This window comes from Acartia tonsa, chromosome 12, assembly GCF_053477335.1.
Source record: "Acartia tonsa isolate MP-2025a chromosome 12, ASM5347733v1, whole genome shotgun sequence".
Taxonomy (NCBI): domain Eukaryota; kingdom Metazoa; phylum Arthropoda; class Copepoda; order Calanoida; family Acartiidae; genus Acartia; species Acartia tonsa.
This window is the reverse complement of record NC_137271.1, coordinates 18,080,688-18,098,155: the sequence shown is the minus strand read 5'-3', so window position 1 is coordinate 18,098,155 and position 17,468 is coordinate 18,080,688. Positions and strand designations below refer to the sequence as shown.

Below are 17,468 nucleotides of genomic sequence, written 5' to 3'. Positions count from 1 at the left end.
GAATTGTTATTATTGGGGATAAAGAAGAACAGGGGTAAGACAATGGATGTTATATTTACAACCTATTATTTCTCCTCTTAAACATTTTGCCTTTGCTATATGTTAGGTGGAAAAATGATTGTAGATTAATTTAACCAGCATTGCCTTTTCCCTCCCTGATTGACATGAGTTCAGATAAAATAACAATATAAAACTTCAAATCTTTTCTGTAATTTTACTACATAAAATTATTTCAAACTGTTTCTCTCAATCATTGTTTGTTGTAAAATCTGCTTTAACGGTTTTAGATAAAATGGGTCTAAATTCAGATTTTCTGAATGATTTTCTTGGGTATCTATTAAAACAAAAAAATAATATCTTATACTACAAATATACATGATTTATATTCTTTAATTCGTAATTCGTATCTGTTATAAACATTTAACAATACATAAATTAATAGTTTATTTCATGTTTACCTCGAAAAAAATCATATAAAAACTTAATTTTATTAATCTTTACTTTCTTAATTACGTCCTATTTGAAGCTTTAATTTGTAATTTTTATTGTGTTAACAAGTATTTTACTGAAGGGTTAAAGTAGCGGCAAACTATCTATGTCCTTGTGGGTTATTGTCAGTTTAATAGCATAAATAAGTATATTTTATTATATATTTTAGTATGGACTTTTAGAAACTGTAGATATATAGTTACATATAGCCCTTACCCCCTCTATTCTTTTACTCTGGTAATCCAATTTGCGCCAGTCTGATTACCCGTGTGTGCGTGCATGTTTAGTTTTTCTTTCTACGTATATGCTTTTTAGTTAATTGAGTGACTATCAATCAAATCCATTTTATTAGGTGACTGTACTACTATATACTAACGTTAAAGCTTGACAATCACAAGCTTTGAAAGTCTACTTAGCACCCCTAAGTGACCTATAAACATGTGGTGAAAAAAGTTGTTAAAAATCTTTCACTTTGAATAAGCAGGAAATAAAGAGGGCTGATACAAAACAGCAGTAAGTTCCGCACCAAAAAAGCGAACTTTTTTTCAAATAATGTAATAAAAATATGACTGAAAGATAATGTAAACCCAGCCTTTTGAACATTTATTATCGTTATATTATCCCTACTGCAAGCGTGTTAACAAGTGTTTAGAGAAACTGCGTAGAGAAAAATAGATCAAAAGCAAAACTGCCTTGTATGATGCTTTTCATCTTATATACGAAAATGATCTAAATAAAAAGAAGATTATATCTTTGCCAAAAGTTGTAAATCACCAAAATGAGCTTGGTAATAATTTGTTTTTATACACTAGGATGATTCAATCACGAGTGGATTTGCTAAAATATTGTTGTGTTGTAAAATTTGAAAATAAATACTCGCTGTCTTTTTGAACAATAAACAAACATATTGCTAGATGAGACACTGTCAAACGCTTTACAAATATCATGAAATAGCACGTGAAGATTAATTTACAAAACTGTAAGAAAATTTTTAATGGAGTTTATTGTTTTTTTTTTAATGTTTTAGCTACTCTATAACTAGATTATATCTGGCTGTCCGGTTGTCCTACAGACTAATTATAAACTAGTATTAATAAAATTACTTTAATTTTCTTTTTGGCAAATATAAAATTATATTATTATCATTTTTTAATGTAAAATTTTTTTATCCCAATGACTCTAACCCTGCGTTACTTATCATATCAGGGCTAGATATGACATCCATACGATTTTGATACATTACATATTGTAGTACACAAAAAGGCTTATAATACATACACATTTTAAGCTTTTAAAAAATATAAGACTAAAATATTAAAAAAACTTTTAATTTTAGCTTGATTCTTATAACAGTAATTTTTAACATTAACAGAGTAGATAAAAAATCATCTGTTAAACCTAGATTTGTTTTCTTTATTATCATTATTCAAATTATTGAAATAAGTTTAATTTATGTTTTCCTTTATATTCTTATATAAAAAAAAATATTGGTGGCTGCTCCAATTTAAAACTTCCCTGAAATTCATCGCTTAATCGATTAAATGGTAATTTAATTTAACGGTATATTATAAGCCTGACAAAATGTAAATTCCTTACTACTTTTGGCATCTAGGGGTATGAATTCAAAGGGGTATAGAAGGGACCTAAAATAGCCTAAAACCATTCAAAGGCTTAAATCTAGAAATAAAATAGCCTAAAACTACCCCTAGACCTATGTGAAGCTTCCCTAAAAATAAAAACCCAATCGGTTCTGTAATTATTGAAACCCTATTCTTCTGACAACAAAAACTGACTTCTTTGTATAATAGGATAGAAGGATAACATAAACTTTGTAAATATTGATTGTTATGACCTACCCCTGTCTTCCTGCTGTTCTGCTTGCTGTGGCCTAAAATTTGCGGAAGTTTTGTTTTAAGTGCTCAGTAGGAATTTATACTTATACGGTTGGAATTTAAACAACACAGCCAAAAATTGCCCTAAAAATCTATTTTTATATAACATATGTAAATTTCATAAATACATAAGAATTAAATATCATTATTCATCTTTAAAGAAACAGCGTATAGTGTCATACCATATAAATTACCAATGATAGGCCAGCATACATTAGAATTGACCAATAGTAAATTGTATACTGGCCTATCATTGGTCATTTGTATTTTATGACGTCTTTTTTTATTAGACACTATACGCTGTGCAGCTGTTTTATCTTTAAACATTTTGATCGAAGTCCTGTAGAAAATTGGTGTATTCACCTTACTGGCAAAATACTACAACTTTAAAAATTTGAAGTATGCTATTTAATTTTGTTGTTGTATTAAAGACACACCATAACACGGCCAATTCAAATTTTTGACGGACAGTTACACTTTTAAACTCACACACATATTTTGAAAAGCAAAGATTAACAACAATTACAGTATGTACCTCTGTACATCAGAGGTGGATTCTTTAAAAAAATTGCCCCACTAAAAATTGTTTTCGTGAAAAATCCACCAAAATCACATTAAAAATCTACAAAAATTAAACAAAATCATAGAAGGGTTATTAACATAAGATTCTATTTAATTTTTGTAGATTTTTTATTTGATTTTGGAGGATTTTTCACGAAAACAATTTTGCCCCACTAAGCGATTAGTGGGGCAATCTTTTTTAAGAATCCACCTCAGGTTTATTGCATTGTTAGAGATTAAATAAATTTCTGAGTGTTAAAAATTATGATAACAAGGCGATTTATCATAACCTAATAAAATGGATTTATTATCACTTTGATCTTACAACAGATTATCCTGTACTCTAATAAATGAAACTCGTAGCGGACTAAAATAATGATTCCCTCCTTTAACCAATCCACTCCCCTCCCGCTGTATAAACGAACTATTGATCTAAGTTAAAAATCCAGTAAAGTATTAATCTTCTTTTTTTTTGGACAATTATGAATGAAATTTAAACTTATAACTAGATAAACACAAACTCTAATTTCAAAGATTTTCAAGAACAAAATTATTAATAGTTAAACCTTATCAAAGATTTGAATAAATACTAATTCAAGAAAGACAACCCCTCGGTTTTAATGTATTCTTATCAAATTGATTTTGAATCCAAGGTTTTTGAAAAATAATACTCTCATATTTCATCTGAAATTTAAACCTTGTGTTTTTATTTTATTTTTTCTCTTAGACATTCAGCAGAGAAGGGTTTATGAATAGGTATTTATTGCATTGTATTATAGACAGCTTTCCGAGGATAATAAAATGAAAGATTTTCTTTAATATTCGTTAACAAATTTCTGTAATACGATGCTATACTTGATTTTTCAGTATGTCTAAGAATCGGTTCTTATCTAGCGGTTATTAATCGGTTTCGGAGCCATACTTGAAAACTTTCTACAATTTTCTTTTTGCTTCAAATCCATTAATTGCAATAAAGGTTTTAAAATGCTTTGAGTATATCCCTCCACAAATACTATTGCAAAATTCTAGTGAAAAATTGTTAGATGGGTTTTTACAAAAACTCGTCTAAACTCTGATGAAATAGTGACAATTATGTAAAAAAAAACAAGATAACAATTATTTTAAAAAATGAAAAAATTTATTTCTATAGGTAAAAATTAAAGATTGTTAGGACTGGGAGTTTCTGTAAATAAAACTGTAACGGAGGAAATCATGAGGTTAAAGTAACAGGATGTTTGTCTGTCTGTCTAGCGTTTGTACTGAAGGAAATCACTAACCGCTGGACCGATATGGTTTTCCTTTATAGATAAGCTTCTCAAAGGTCCAAGAAAGTTTTATAATTATTTCAACAGAAATCTCCCGTAGAAAAAATTGTAAAGTGTAAAGTCAACTTTCTCGTCTAGAGTCACAACCGCTAGTAATAAACCAATTTATGTAAAATATTCGACATTCTTTTTTGGATCAATATTTGATTTAATCCATAGCTGTTAATACGAGACATAATATTACATGTAAGTATTGGCGAGAAGATTAATTTATCATCCACAGTCCCATCTCTGTTTATTTTTGTGTGAATGTAAAAGAAAGAAAAGTATTTATGCTATTCGTGTAGGATACAGATCTGTTTGTTTTTAAAACAAGGATAACATAGTACAAAACAAACATTTTTTGACCATTTTTAAAATAAAACAAAGGGACATTGAAATGTTTATCACACTAGTCCCCAAAGTTTTAAAATAAAGTTTTCTTATGTCCTTGCTAAAAAAACTTTGGGGACTTTTAGTGAATTTTGATGGAGTGGATCATTAAGTTGGCTGTCCAAACGTTTCAACCACTTATTGTAATCTATAAAAGGAGTAGTTTTGTGTATCATGATTGGAGATGTATATTAATTTATCGGGCATTGCCTTATCCCTTTAGAATCCTGATAATAACCCTAACCTAAATGAAAAATAGTGAAATTTGTGTCATGAAACATGCTGAAATACACTGGTTATTGAGTAGCAGCTCTACTTAAAACCATCTTTTCTTGGTTAATACAATCGATATATTATTATTTGGAAGTTGTACCAGATTTTCATGTACTCTGATAAAGTGATACTCGCATCTGTCTAAAATAACAATACCCTCACTCCAACCCCTTTAACCCATCCCCTCTCCTCTTACTGGATGAACGAACCAATGAATGAGGTCCATATTAGCATGCTAAGATGGCTACAATTTTTCACTTGTCAATATATCCACGTATATTCTACATCCATTGTTATGTAAATCAACCAACGAATTGAGTGAGTAAAAAATAGTTTTGCTTGTTGCACATGCAAATAGTTTAGAATACGGAAGCTGTTGAAAAACATAACACCTAAATAGGTTAACCCCAGGAAGGAGGGGATATGAATAATCTACAAACCTTTTTTTCCCTTTCCCAGATTTTTTGTTAGACCATAATAATAAATTCCTTCCACTGTGAAATATAGGAGACATAATAGTTATTTCTCGCTTCGTATTATTAACAGGTTTCCGCGGATATAGAATGTACAATTATAAGATTAAAACCAGTTTTTTTAGCCCTATGGTTTTAATGTTATTATTGTACTTTTTTATATTCGTAGAAAGCTGAATATAATACGATACTAGACATATTTTTTTCGTATGGATGAGAACCGGTTCTTATCCACCGGATTCGAATGAATACGAGAAAATGATTTAATTTTTTTTTCGACTGACAAGAAGTTTTTTTTCGAGTGTCACATCCCTGTGCACTTTTAGAAAAAACAAGAAGTAATTTGAAAACAATTAAGAATTCATATTAGGTAAATTTTAAATGCAAATTTTTGAATTATTGTTTTTTAAAATCTAATATTAATGTAGATCGAGAGTAGCTGCGCAATTAAATAAAAGTTTAAAGTAAAGAGTTGCGAATGTGTGAACATCAAAGTGCAAATCTTAATGCTGGTTCCTGGAGACTTTCAAACCATCACAAGTTACTTAGGCTCTAAAGAAAATGGCCTCAAACCACTTTAAGACATAATTAGGTTTTCCTGAAAATTCCAACTAATTCAGATTAGTGTTTTCAGAAATATTTAGGTTCATCAGTTCATCAATAAAAACTTATCGTAGGATATAAAATTTACAGGCTTGCCCAGACAAAACACGCCCCGCCCCCCCCCCCCCCCCTCGTAATATATATATTAAGACTAATTGTGCACTGGTAATATCATACAGCATTTTGAGCCAGGTCTTCATCCTCCTACCAAATGGAGGAAACAATTAATAACAAGTACATTGTTTTAACAGGTAATGCGCGAAGCGTACCTGAAAATTTAAAACCCCTTTACAATTTTGAAACGCCCCTAAACTACAATCGAGTAGGGTTGTAGTACAGAAAACAAGATAAAATTTTAGTGGTTAGGGGGAGTGTCCATAAATGATCAATATACTTAAGGTCAAACAAGAGCCTTTGACTTGTAAATTGACGCGTGAAGCGCGCTATTTTTCTTTACATACCCCATTCTGCACGACTCTGATTAAGAGTTGTCTTTTTTTACAGTCAGATATTTCATTGTGTTATCGTGATAAAAAAAGTTCCTAGGACCATCCTAAATCTTAAATCTGAAAGTAAAGGGAAAAGAAAATGGTTTTAATTTTACTACTTTTACTTTAACTAGCGGCTACGCCCCTATAGACCTCTAGTGGCACTTGAGTTATGATTTGGGGGGGGGGGGGGGCGGGTGAAAGTCGATCCTCCTAGTTGTAATTATAGTTTTCAAAAAGAAAATATTAAAAGAATTTGGGGTCAGATTAAATAGTTATGAAACAGTACCCATGGAAAGCTACAAAGTAAATGTGAAGCATATTGTTTCAGTGGTTTCAGAGATCCAGCGGTACAGACAGACAGACACACAGAGAAACAACCTATTATTTTTATATAAGGATAAAGAGATTAGTTTTGTTTAAATGTTTATAGATTACCTAAAGTAAGTCAAAATAAAGTATAAAATGACAATAAATCTCAAAATGTGCAATTTGGATATTTTTCGCACAATTTAAATATTCTTTAAACAACTTAGAAAAATGCAAGCTACTTTTTTATCTTAAGTATCTTTGCATTACGCTTTGAAGCGTAAAAAGAGGGGGGGGGGTAGGAAAAAAAGTAGGTGAACAAACAACTACTTTGCATGATGTAATAAAAATAAAATGTAAGAACTGTCTAGTGTTTGCTTGTTATGTCACATGTCCAACATAGAAGGGGTATATGCAATTTTTAAGGTCTTTAGTATGACACAGTTTAGTTAATCTCCACGGAATTGTTGGTCGCTCTATTTTTAAACTGAAACCGCTGGTTAAAATAAATTTTTTCACACACAGAACTATTTTTTTTTGGCGGCGCCCTTGTGAAAAAAAAATGCGGCTCATAATGCATTTCCTCGCGAGCTCTCAGGTGGATAAGAAATGATGGTAAAATAGCTTAAAACACTGACTGGACCAAGAACAACCCCCACTTGTTTTCTCTGTTAAGATAAACATATCGAATGCAGTATTTGTCCTGGTGGCTTATTATAGGCAAGATGTTCTTAGCTGTTAGGTTAAGTGTGTCCTCGCCTAGCCTAGGGGACTGTATAATACCGGGAGGTAGGGGACATTGGGCTGTTTATTATACTAGTCCCCAAACTTTTATGATTACATTTTCTTTTTCATTCATTGGTTTAATAAAGTTCATTCAATTTTGATTGGTTGTTTCATTAAGTTTTGTGTCCAAACGTTTCAACCACTAACTGTAATATATAGAAGGGTTGATTTTGTGTATCATCATCGAGAATGTACATCAATTTATCGGCCATTGTCTAATCCCTTTAGATCTCTGGTATACATAGCAATCTGGTAGCAACTAATCATGTCCCCCCCCCCTTCACCATAATAATATATTTTTTTATTTGTGGGGAGGTGGGATTGAATCGTACACTTATACCTAAAAAGGATTCTCCCGAAATGATAGGTTTTTCAGGACAAAAAATGTTCAAAATTGATGAAAGAGGTTTTTAAGATATGCAAATCTGTTGCACACTCGTCTGTAATTAGATCCTGGTGATAAGAAAATAGAAAAAAAAATATTGATCTCAAAGCTGAATTTTTTTATTATTCTTAATAAAAGATCACTTTATTAATAGATATCTTTGTTAATTCAGTTCTAAATCATATACTTTCGGGTAGCGAGATCCTTCGGTACAAACAGACAGACCCTTAGACATCCTATTACTTTATTATAAGAATTATTTTTGCTTAAATGCTCTCTATAGGTCACACAAAATGTTAACAAAAAATGTTGATATTCAAGTTTTGTTAGAGTTGAGTTTTATAATCTTAAATAATCTATAACACAAAGTAGAACGATGTCTGTCTGTTTGTTTGTGTGTTTGTTTGTCTGTTTGTTTGTAGGGAAGGATCTCGCTAACCGCTAAACCGATCGGGTTCTTCTTTACAGAGTAGCTTCTCATAGTTCCCGGGAAGGTTTATAACTATTTACTTGGGGGTTGGGACACCCCCAACCCCCCAAAAATAAAAAATACCCCCCCCCCCAAAAAAAAAAATTCTTTTTAAAACTAAAAATAAAATAGTGGGGTCGACTAACCCCCCCCCCCAAAAAAAAAAAAAAAATAATTAAATACTAAAATTGGTTTGATCAAACCCCTTGGGGCAAAGCCCCTATAGGCTACGGGCGAAACCGCTAGTAATTAATAAATTGACAAACATAGGCAAAAATTGTATATTAAAGGAGAGATTAGATCTAAAAGAAATCTAAAAACCTAATTTTCGCTTATGATCATTGTGCTCTAAGAATGACTATGGGCCATTTTTTTTCATTTGTGCGGTGCATAAAAAAATACTTCAAAATTTTAACAGAAAAAGGAAAAAATTAAAAATTAATAAATATTTTTCTGTATGGATTCCAATCCTATTATTTTCCTCTGATTTAAAACCGGTTTTGTATCATTCTGAAAAATGTATTGTATTTGTCCACGAAAAAAAAAATATTAATTACAGGAATTTTGAACATTTGGTTAAAATATCATTACAGAAATCAAAATTTTAGTATAATCATATTATGTTAAAAATCATGTTCCAAAAAAAAATTAAAAATCGACCTGTTTAGAGTTATAGGAAAATATATGGACTTGCTACGCTTTCTAAATTGTACCTAACTGTTACAAGAATCATCTTACTGAGCTTCAAACCTTTAGAACAATTCTAACATGCCTAAGTTAACAAAAATAGCTATCCTTTACAGACGGACGTACGTACGAACAAAACTTGATTATAGAAAAACTTAGTTTAAACAAGGATGACAACATCCATAAAAGCGAAGCACTGAAACGGTAGGACAAACGAACATAAACACTTGTATAGTGTCAGAACTGAATAATCATAATATAAATGTATAAGGGTCAAAGCAAAATTTTAAGTAAATTTGTTGAAAAAAACTGCTTGATTCAGGATAATGTTTATTGACATACTTACATTTTTGGGACTTGATTATAGAGTTGCTTCGCTTATTACATTATACTTTGTTGTCCTAGGAATCAATATACCAAAAATCAGATTAATCAGATGATTAGTTCACATAAAAATTTGTTGTTAAAAAAGTAAAAAATCTACATGTTTAAAATGGACGTACGGACATTCTGGTAATGATTATAGAGTTGCTACGCTTTCTAAATGGTACCTAACTGTTACAAGAATCATCATACTGAGCTTGAAACCTTTAGAACAATTCTAACAAGTTAACAAAAATAGCTATCCTTTACAGACGGACGGACAAAACTAAATTATAGAAAAACTTAGTTTAACAAGGATGACAACATCCATAAAAGCGAAGCACTGAAACGGTAGGACAAACGAACACTAACACTTGTATAGTGTCAGAACTGAATAAGCAGAATATAAATGTATAAATGTTGAAGCAAAATTGTAAGTAAAATTGTTGAAAAACTGCTTGATACAGAATAATGTTTATTGACATACTTAATTTTTAGGACTTTATTATAGAGTTGCTTCGCTTATAATATTGTACTTTGTTGCCCCAGGAATCAGTATACCAAAAATCAGATCAATCGGATTATTAGATTACATAAAAATTTGATGTTAAAAAAGTAAAAAAAAATCTACATGTTTAAAATGGACGTACGGACATTCTGGTAATGATTATAGAGTTGCTGCGCTTTCTAAATCGTACCTAACTACTACAGGAATCACCATGCAAAGTTTGAAATCAATAGGACAATTCTAACATGCTTAAATTAGCGGAAAAAGCTATCCGTTACGGACGGACGGACCGACCCTAATTATAGAAAAGCTTCGCTTTTAAAAAACATAATAAGACACTAACAGAAACAGATAATTAAGGTTAAATTTGTTTTTTAGGAAAAAAGAAAAGGCCAAGGTAAAAGAGTGAGAGAAAAAAACACATAATTTTCTAATAATTAGAGAAAAAAACTACATTTGACTTATGTAAGTTAAAAATAAAGAAATATATTTTTTTTATAAAAAGTCTACAACCACCCAAACGCTTACTCAAAGCTTGCTTTAAAAGCACAAAGCAGTAAATCTGTTCAAAATAATATTTTTTTTTTATGTTTCTTACAATTTTGAAATATATAATATTTTTCAATCTAGCTACTTGATTATTATCTTTATATTAGGAAAAAAAAATATTTAGCTATTCAAGTGAATAGATGTATAAGTATAGACATATAATCCAGATAACTGCCTGGATCCAGTTTTGGGGACCCTTCTCGTCTGCCAGCAAATTTCTTTCTGCTATTTTGTAGCGGCTTGTCTGTGTTAATATATTCCACGCAATTGGCTGATATTCAAAGACCCAATTAAAAGTCGGCTCAGGGTCCACGGGTGGGGACATACAGTTAGTTAACCCTTCCCTTCTCTATTGTTATACTTAAATTTCAGCTGTATGATGTGTGTAATTTTTTGCTCTCTTGGGTTATCAAATGTTGCTCTATAATATGCATCAAGATATTATTTTACATTGGAACGCCTATTCATCCTTTTAGACCATGGGGTTAATATTTCAGAGTAGAATTTTCCTTCAAATTTTCTTTGTGTGCTTATTTATCCTTATAGACCACGGAGTTAATATTTCAGAGTAGAATTTTCCTTCAAATTTTCTTTGTGTGCTTAATCATCCTTATAGACCACGGAGTTAATATTTCAGAGTAGAAGTCTCCTTGCAGTTATTTCTTAAATGCCTTTTCCTTGGAGGAAGTATTTAGGAACTTTCCTTACTTTTTAAAGTATATTCTTTCGATCTAAGTTATTGACAAGGTTAAATTAGATCATAGTTGCCTTGAAGTTAATAATAAAAAGTTAAATTTTCCTGTTAATTATGTGAGAAAACAATTACAACACATGCCAAACAATTTAGTGTTTAGAAAAAGACATTTGCTTTTTATCTTTATTTCTTTCAAACCACTTTTCACTCATTTTTCTGAATAATTATAAGAATAAATAACATTTTAATAATAATTGAATTTTACAAAATTCAATGTAAAATTTGCATTCATAGTTTTTTATCAAGTTTAAATAAATTTCCCCCCCCCCCATCCTGCCATTTTACCCCATATCTTCCCCTCCCAAGTTCCGGGCTCATAAACCTATTATTAATCTTATTCTTGGTGGAAAATTGTCTGTTGTACGGTGCTATGATGCATGCTTTTTTAGTACGACTGAGAACCTTTTCTAATTTAGTAGATATTAATCTGTTTCGAAGCAATCCTGGAAAAAATCAACATAAGATTCTCATATAAAAAAATGAAGAACGGGCAGGGAGTAAAAAGTTGAATCCTGGACTTGTATCTCCCCAAAAAAGTGTATAAAATTAGATAATGTACTTGTCTGTAACTCTACCTCGTCTTAACACATTTGCAGTGAATATATAAGTTTTCAGTTTTTTAGTAGCGAAGCTGCTTTTATAAGTCCTTGTGTCTGTTTGTCCTTTTCACTGTTTTACTTAAAGTTTAAATAACTTCAGTGAACCCGAGCTACTTCTTACATATCTTTCTTTAAACTTTTCTCCAAGTTTAATCAACATTTGCTTATTGGTTGGGGTGCTAGTTCGATTCCTAGATTTCATGTTATTATAACTTAAAGGTTTCGTAAGTCATTTTATCAAGTTCGATGTTTTCTTTTATGACACTCCTCTGTGGTTCATTTTTCCGGATGTCATTCCATAACTAATTTAGCTTCGCTACTTATAGATGTTGTCATCCTTGTTTATCTTTTTTTATAGTCTTTGCTGTGCCTCTGTCTAAAAGAGTATTTTCTAACATAATATATTCAAAGAGATAAAAACTTTTACTTAAAAATTGTATTTTATTACAAAATTGAATAAACAAAGTAAACTTTTAAGGGATAAGACAATGGACAATAAATTAATATACATCCTAAATCATGATACACTAAATTATCTTCTTAGGCTCTTATATTATTTCTTTTCAATTTTTAAAATTTTTATACCCCCCCCCCCCCCCACACGACATAACTATGACTCTGGCAGAGAACAACTATTTTAAGGTTAGGGCAAGGGGGATAGTCAGGCTTGGGGAACCATATCGGTTCAGTGGTTAGATAGATTCTTTGCTACAGTAAAAAATAAAGCTTACTTCTTTATATAGTAGGATATATGTCCAAAATCCTCGTTTAAAACAAACAAATGTATAAAAAGTAAAAAAAAAGTGGGTAAAAATAAAATGTTTTAGTTGTTGACAAAACGAACTGAAAAAAATGAAAATGTAATGTAAAATAATTCAAGCTTTACATAATATTCATGGGTACAGGGATTGGACATTTGAAGATAATAAATGCCGCCTTACTCCCTTTTGAATCCTATTAAAATTTACCCTTTGATAGCTTGTACTATATTTTAGTTTGACATTAAGTAAAGGAAAATTGCTGTATTTTTTTATCTTTGAATATCAGCCAATAGCGTCGGAAATATAAAATCAACCAAGTCGCTACAAAAGAGCAGAAAACAATTTGCTAGCAAACGAAAAGGGTCCCCACCACTGGAACCAGTTAGTTGTCTGGGTTATACATCTATACTTATTACTTATACATTTATTGACCGAAGGGTTGTAAAAAAAATCAACAACCATTGCCCTTTCTCTTCCGCCCTCTTTGCAAAATTCTCTAAATTCTTGTTGCACATTAAATGGAGTAAATGTTTTGTTCAGTTAAATTTCCCCACAATAATAAAAACAAGGATGTCAACATTCAAAATAGGAAATAGATTGTTAAAATTGCCCTTTGGATTTTAAATCCTACAGACTAAATATCTAATTTTTGTTGCAATTTTAGTATTGCTTCTCTGATATGTTTGTTGTCTTAATGGATATAGAATACGTGGATTTATTGAGGGGAAAATTTGTTGTCAATCTAGTTTGCTAATATAAACCTCATTTATTGGTCAGTTTGTTCATGCACTCGGAGGGGAGGGAATGGGGCAAAGGGGACGGATTGGAGGTATCGTTATTTTAGCCAGCTGCTAGCATAATTTTAATAGAGTACATGAAAATCTGGTGCAACATCCAAGTAATAATATATCGATTGTTGTCTTTCTGATTCTGTCTATCTTTTCTAAATCCTAATACAAAATTTATCCTTATTAAATAGGTGTCAAAATAATAGTATCTAATTTTATGTCAAATATACCTGGGATATAGGGATAGAACAATGGTCCATAAATTAAAGTTCCCCTATGAAAAAAAGGTACAGTATCTACACAGTCTAGACTCTACAGTATCTACACAATGTAGTCTCTACAGTATCTACACAGTCTAGACTCTACAGTATCTACACAATCTATAATCTACAGTATCTACACAGTCTAGACTCTACAGTATCTACACAATCTAGAATATATAGTATCTACACAGTCTAGACTCTAAAGTATCTACACAGTCTAGACTCTACAGTATCTACACAGTCTAGACTCTATAGTACCTACACAGTCTCGACTCTACAATATCTACACAGCCTAGACTCTACAGTATCTACACAGTCTAGACTCTGCAGTATCTACACAGTCTAGACTCTACAGTATCTACACAGCCTAGACTCTACAGTATCTACACAGTCTAGACTCTGCAGTATCTACACAGTCTAGACTCTACAGTATCTACACAGTCTAGACTCTATAGTATCTACTCAGTCTAGACTTAACAGTATCTAGACTCTACAGTATCTACACAGTCTAGACTCTATAGTATCTACATAGTCTAGAATAATAATACTTAAACGTCTTTCTTTTTCGCACATTTTTAATTATTAAACATATCTAGTTATTTGATCTTTGCTACGTCTACACAGTATAAACTCTACAGTATCTTTAAAGTCTAGACTCTACAGTATCTATACAGTCTAGACTCTACAGTATCTTCAAAGTCTAGACTATACAGTATCTACACAGTCGAGACTCTGTTTTTTTTTGCACCTAAACGTGGAAATAATTAAATGTTTTATTCATAAACAATCTACACTTTCTCTCTCTTTCTCGCTCATAATAAAAGACGCATTTGACGTTTAGAGAATACAACAACCTTTTTTTGTAAGCAAATGTATGTAATACATATAGTTTTCTTGTACAAAATTAATTTTACAAGAACAATTTTGATTCTTATAGCATAGCATAAGCTTTCCAAAAGCTATCAGGGATCTAAAGGGATAGTACAATGGCCGACAAATTGATATTCATCCCCAATGATGATACACAAATTACCCCTTCAATAGATTAAAGTTTCTTTAGACTAATCAAAATTCAACCCATTGTCCCCTCACTTTCTGAAAAGCTATACTATTACATTAGATTATAATGATAATTATTTTTGCTGTTAACATCCGTCTATGTACAAGACATTTGATTACATACAATTTATATAACTTTTCTGTTGTGCTATTTTGTAACATAGTTCTTTTTGTTATTTTGTATGAAACCCTTTCGTCAAAAACTCACTTACTCAGTAACTCTGTGAGTTAATTAGCGAAAAATTTCTTGGAGGAACGGTCGTATCTGAAACGGCTAAGGTTCGGGTTTAGATTTTGTACAGTGTGCTCTATGATTTGTTTTATCGCATTTAGACAGCTTACCGTAGATATTAAAATACAAAAATTATAAGATTAAAACCAGATTTATTAGCCCCAAGGGGCCACAGGTCTAGGTTAACAAAACTGGTATTGATTATATGATTTTTATTCTAATATTATTGGACAGTCTGTGATACGCTGCTATACATTTTTTTTTAGTTTTTCTTGTAAATCTAAAATAGAATAGAATAGGGGCGTAGCTGCTAGAATATTTATATTTCACTATGTTCATTTAATATTTAGGTACAAATCTTGGACACTTAATCTACGATTTGAGTAACTGCTAGTCCGTAAAATTTGGGGGAAACATGTTTTATGCTGAAAAATAAAAATCTAGATTTCAACATTAGATTTAAAACTTTGTGTTATCATACTTTTACAATCCTATGTCTGTATGTCTGTCTGCCTGTTCCTTAAGATCGCGCAAATGACTAGACCCAAAATAATATTTATTTGATCCTTACATTATAAATCCTTAATAAAAGTAACAGGATGTTTGTCTTTAAGATATCTGACTAATGTAGCTTCTCAATGTACCATTGGCATCACCCTCTCATGAGAAAAAAGACCTCCCCCTAATTATTTTTTTTTTAAACTAAATTGAAAATAGTGGCGTAGCCGCTAGTATAAACATAAATAGCTAAATGTGATTGATTGTATGTAGAGTAAGATCTCATGAACTGTATGACAAATTAATTTGCAGTTCTTAGAGAAAAAGGCTGCAATGAAATTATGAAAACTTTTGTTAGCTGGAAAATACAAATTTGACAATATAATCATTAATTGTATTTTTTTTCTTTCAGGTATGTTTTGTCTGTTTCTTCTTTCTAAGAAATTCAGGAGCACGACAATAGACGATAAATATTAAATAATTCCAACACCAAAGTTTTTATTAAAAAGGATGACAACATCCATAAAAGCGAAGCTCTGAAACGGTAGGACAAAAGGGCATTAACACTTGTATGGTTGTCAGAACTGAATAATCAGAATATAAATGTATAAGAGTCAAAGCAAAATTTTAAGTAAATTTGTTGAAAAATTGCTTGATGCAGGATAATGTTTATGGACATACTTCCATTTTCAGGACTTGATTATAGAGTTGCTTCGCTTATTATATTGTTCTTTGTTGTCCCAGGAATCAATATACCAACAATCAGATCAATCGGATAATTAGATCATATAAAAATTTGTTCTCAAAAAAGTGAAAAAATCAACTTGTTGAAAATGGACGTACGGACATACTGGAAACGATTATAGAGTTGCTACGCTTTCTAAATTGTACCTAACTACTATAGGGATCACCATGCAAAATTTGAAGTCGATAGGACAATTCTAACCTGCCTAAATCAACATAAAAATCTATCCGTTACGGACGGACGAACGGACGTACGGTCGGATCGACTCTAATTATAGAAAAGCTTCGCTTTTAATAATTTTGTCGTGAGTAGGGGAATACAAGAGGAGTTACAGAAAATATCAAAATTAAAGACGATGATGCTGAAAATAATTTACAATCCTTTCTCTCCCAAAATCTAAACAAGCTACCAAAGACATAATTCCTACCACTATATCCCTAGTTTCTAGGTATAAAAGCCAGGAAGGAAGGGGACAATGGGCTGTTTGTTAAACTTGTCCCCAAAGTTTTATGATAACGTTTACTTACTCGTTGGCTTAATAACTTTGAAGACTTTTATTAAATTTTGATTGGCTGGTTCACTAGGTTGAGTGTTCAAATGTTTCAACCACTAATTGTAATCTACAGAAGCGGTAACTTTGTGTATCATCATAGGGGATGTACATCAATCTATCGGCCATTGTCTTATCCCTCTTGATCCCTGTATAAAAGCAGATGTAATAAAGTATGACAATTTATTACACCTCTGAAATGAAGGGATGGGACAAAGCTAGGTAAATTTTTCAGGATAAAGTTATTTTGTGAAGATGAAATATTTACTTTTCCAACAATTAAAATGAATGTTATTGAGTCGAGATGCTTTGTATTTCAGCATTTGAATGACGATATTGGCCCAATTAGAGATACTGTGTTTCAAGGAGTATTAGGAAACAGCCTAAAACATTAAAAAAAACTTTTATTTAAAGAAATAAATACCTAGAGATACTGTCAATTTAATAACCATCGGAAAAGATTTAAGAATTTTAATTCACGGCGGAAACATTATCTTGATATAAACATATAATATTATCATAAGGTTTTTATATTGTTCTACGTACGATATGAAAGACACACACAAACTACATTATTATAAGGATATTTATGACTGACCATTCCTTTTTCTCTGATTTTATATGCTCTAAGATTCTTCTAAGAGAAACATTATCTTGTTATTAACATTATAATATTATCATAAAAAG

At 31.0% G+C, this 17,468-nt stretch overlaps 1 protein-coding gene across 2 annotated transcripts in view; it reads left to right on the top strand.

The window, feature by feature from the left end:
- LOC145334682 (CUGBP Elav-like family member 1) overlaps nt 1-17,468 on the top strand; it is a 130,124-nt gene that overhangs the window by 16,994 nt on the left and 95,662 nt on the right. The window lies entirely within an intron of this gene.